Raw genomic sequence first — 4,393 nt, forward strand, 5'->3', positions numbered from 1 at the left:
GATCGACGATCGATTCATCGATCGATAAGAGAGAGAGCGTCGCGGAAAGCGGTGAGTTGCGATTACATTGTTTGGAGGTGAATAGAGCCGTCTGTACGGATCCATTGTGGCCACTCGGCCAATCGACGTCGCTTACCTTCTCTTCCTTCTTCCTCCTCTCCTCCTCTTCCTCCTCCTCCCGTCTATTCTTCACCCTCGCTCCTCGCCCCTCGTTTCCACCGTTGTTGGTTTACACTTTATATAAATACAAGGCTAACTCGGCCGATTCCGCGCGTTGATTACCGGAAGGGGCGAAGCGGTGTCCGATGTTTTCCATTTAAGAAAAAAAAAAGAGAAGAGAAAAACGAAATCTCTCGATTGAGTTACGACGCGTATTCTCGCTCCTCTTATAAGCAGCTCCCTGCCTTTTATCCTGCCCTTATATCGCGCACACGTGATCCGTTCGCCACCGCGAATCCGAGAAAGACGCGAGAAGCACGCTTCGATCGTAATAACGAACTCGTCGCGTTTGCTGTTACGCGTGCTTTTTCTCCCGATACGCTTGCTTACGCTATCTAATTAAACGTCCAATTAACCGGCTCGCGACTCCTCGCGGCTGGTTATCACGCCACGGTAATCACGCGGATATTCTATCGAGCGCGTGACGGGATTAATTCGAAGCGAAACCGCGCGAATTGGAAATACCGCGTTGTTTTTCGCCCGTTTCTCTTCTCGAACAGTGCGCGTGTCTCGAGATTGGAACAACATCATTCGAACGCGTTCGTATTTTTCGTTTGCTCGCGCGGAATCGATGAAAAGGAGAAAAATAAAGAAATTGGTCGTCTCTCGTCGTATCTCGTCTCAAATATGATCGAGAAAAGGAGAAGAGAGCGCGAGTAAGAGAGACGCCCACACTTGTGGAAGCGCAGAGATATACTCGTATATATTAGCGGCCTCGCCGCAGGTGTAGCCTTCCTCCCTTCCGGCCAATTCTTTCTGCCGATCGCGTTCCAAGTAATTTTATCTCCGGGGACTCCGGTTAAAACGGAGTTAATTAGGCCTCCAGATAAATAATTATCGATAGGGCTTCCGGTGAACGGCACGCACGACATCTGGGGGTGGTGCCAGCTGCTCCTCCGCCACGGGGCAACGGGGCAACTTGTCGCTCGCCCTCCCCTCCCCTCTCCCCGTTTCCTCGATCTTGGATATTCGATGGGTGTTGCTTATGGATATCGGCGATTTCGATTGGAAAGATCGGATAGGAAAATGCGAGTTTCGAGCGAGATCGAAGGCGAGAAATTTCTCGTTCGCCGCGAAGCTCGTGGTTCGCGACAGGTAGTTAAAAGCGGACCTCGAGAGTCTTATCGCCACCGATCTGGGGCACACGCGCACGCACGTCTCGAGCGCTTTTTCACCGTGTCCTCGAGCGTTGCGTACGGGGAGAGCAAGAACGATATCGATGGTGGTGATAATAAGGACATTTTACGCATCCTCTCTCGTTTGCATTTTGATAGAAAACGCTCGTAACGCGCCTCCCCTCCGCCCGTTCGCCCGCTTTCGTAAAATGTTCGATCGTATCTGAACGATTTACTAATTCTTCATAAATCGCGCATCCGATATCATCTGGCCGCGCGAATGCATCCCTTGATAGAAAATTACGATTCGAAAGATCATCGGCTACGGAATAAGGATAATCTACCCGATCGAAATTAACTTGGCTCGGTGCTCGCGCGCGAATATATTACCGGTTTAAGCGGATCGATTAAAAGAGAAAAAGGAAGGAAATAAGAGGATTGCGATACACTCGAAAAATTGTTGAATCGCGGTGTCGCCAAGTATTTAACGATCGAACGAGCTCGTGTACACAAAGGATCGCAGCGAGGCGAGGAAGGATAATCGATCGCTCTTTTCCTCTTCCTCTTACTACTCTTCTCCAACTAGAGCTGAATCGGAGAGAATTTCTGGTGTGAATGACTTTCGAGATAAAGGACGCTCGATGCAAACGTGGACGTACAAGGGCCCCGCTTAAATGCATCCGAGCCTGTTTATAAATCTGCCGACACTCTCGAGCTTTCCTCGTCTCTTCGTAATAGCCTCTCTCGAGATAAAGCTCTCTAAACAGAAAGGGAGAGGAAAATAATCGTAACGTCGAGCTTCCACGTCTCTCCCCCTCGGTCAGTCCCTTGGACCATTATCGGTAAACACGCCATTAACGCCCCTGTCGTAGCCTCTGCCCCGGAGAAACCCAATCTGGACTCGTGAAACTGCGCGGCGAGTGTAATAACGCGCGAAACGCGCTATCCATCAGCCGGGACAAAACAGTTAAGCGGCTGTAGGATCTCGCTCTCTCCGACGGCGCGTAACGAACGAAATGTCGGCGAAAAAGGCGCGCTTCGAAACCTTCTTCCGTTGCTCGTGGAACCGTTGCTCTACTCGCGCCAAGTGCAAGCGTTCTTCTGGATCCATCTGGGATGGAATCTCGATCGTTTACCTCGGCTCTTACCTTTTCTTCTTTTCGAGACGCGTGGGCGATCGTTGTTTCGGGACCGATCAGATCATTTTCGGATACGCTCGCGCGGAGGATGTAAGAAAGGTTGGAGGTATTCAAAGAATTCGTTACGAAACGAAACGAAACGGAGAAGAAGGAGAATCGTAATCGTTGGACGCATCTGCGCCGCAATTAAGCGCGGTCACCTTTCGAGGTGGCGCGTCGTGTGCGAGATTCTTCTCGACGTTAAACACCGCGCCGCGCGAGAGAGAGAGAGAGAGAGAGGATATCGTGGAGCGAGGAGATAGTCACCTGCTGATTTCGTGTCATCCGGTCTAATTCTAGTTAAGACGGCGCAGTTCACGGGTTATCGCGAGCGTTGGATCGCTCGAATTAAAGAATCTCGCATGTGGTCTCGGTCCGTAATAGCCGTAAAGGTGGCGGCTAATTAAATTCCTTTGGGGACAGAATGGATTGGGTTCAACAACGATATATATATATTTCTTTCTTCACGAACGAGCCGCGTTTACGGGTTAATTGACCCCGAATACGAATCTATCCAAGGTGTCGTACGGAAGAGGGCTTTAATTTCTTCTCCAGGAATCCTTTCCAAGTAGCAGCTCGAGATGATTTGGAAAGCTAATCGGGATAATGCGCTCTTATTATTCGAGGAGGGGAACGAAATCTAAGGTAATCCATTCGAGTTGCTTGCACGAAACAGTGTATATTAATTGGAGAAAATTTTCAAATTGTTTCGATGTAACGTACAACAAGCATAAAATACGTTAAAATACGTTAAAATTTATCAAGAAGCGTTTAAATTTCATTTTTTAAAAGTCGCCATAAATTATCGCTAAATTTTAATAATGAGTTGTCAATGATTTTTTATAAGTTCCACGCGATAAGAATAGAAAAGTAGTACGAAAAGTAGGAACTTTCTACTTTTTTTATTGCCATATTTGATTCGCAAAACTGTGCGAAACTGTACTAAAATTAATCTCAACGTTTACGGCCGCTCGTCACTTAACAGTGGCGACTTGAGACTCGCCTCTCCAGCTTAATTTATATAACTCGAGTTTTTTTTGATTCGAGGGAATATCAAGTTGGAGGAAGAATAAACCCCTCCCGCTTCGAACATCCTCGTCAAGGCAATTTCCTTCCTCGAGCGCTCGCTAAATTGTCCCGAACCGTCTTTCGCACGCCGACAATTTAGTCCAATACGCGTATATTCGTAGAATATAACGGGCGAGGGATGCGCGTCCGTTTACGCGCGACATAAATCCAGCTTAATGATATCGCGAGTAATGTCAGAGTGACGGTATCTCGGCAAACGGGTACACGTAGTAAGAACAAGGCTGACACCTCGATCCACCGTTCCGCGCGGCGAAAGATCGTATCGCCGAGATTTTCTGCTGCGACCCTACCCAACATTCGTTTAGAAGAGAGAGAGAGAGAGAGAGCTCGCGATGACCCGAGACCACGAAATTTTCGACCTTTTTTCACTCGTTGCCAGATTACTCGGATTCAGCAACGCGATTCGCCTTCAGATAGCTTCGCGAGACTCGACGCTGCCCATTCGCGTCACCCGCGCTTCATCCAACTATTTTCTTTCTTTTCTTTCTTCTTCTTTTCTTGTTCACACCGATCTTCTTGCTCGAGGATAGCATTTCTTTCGCGAAACTCTTTCTCGGCGAACGAGAGTTCTCCCGAATCCCTTTCAAATTTAATCGAACGTATTTTTATATACAATCGTTTGAAAAAGAAGACAAGTAATCGGCTTGGACGAATATTCTCTCGAGAGAAAGAATTGGTTGGGTGCGCGCGCGAAAATGCCGCGTCGGTGGCAGGTGTAACGTGGAAGGAAGAGGGAAAAAAAGAAAAAAGGAAAAAGCGAAACTGGAGGCTGGCCACGCCGCTTCCCGGAGA

The sequence above is a fragment of the Apis dorsata genome, unplaced genomic scaffold, assembly GCF_000469605.1.
Source record: "Apis dorsata unplaced genomic scaffold, Apis dorsata 1.3 scaffold_486, whole genome shotgun sequence".
In the NCBI taxonomy this organism is placed as follows: Eukaryota; Metazoa; Arthropoda; class Insecta; order Hymenoptera; family Apidae; genus Apis; species Apis dorsata.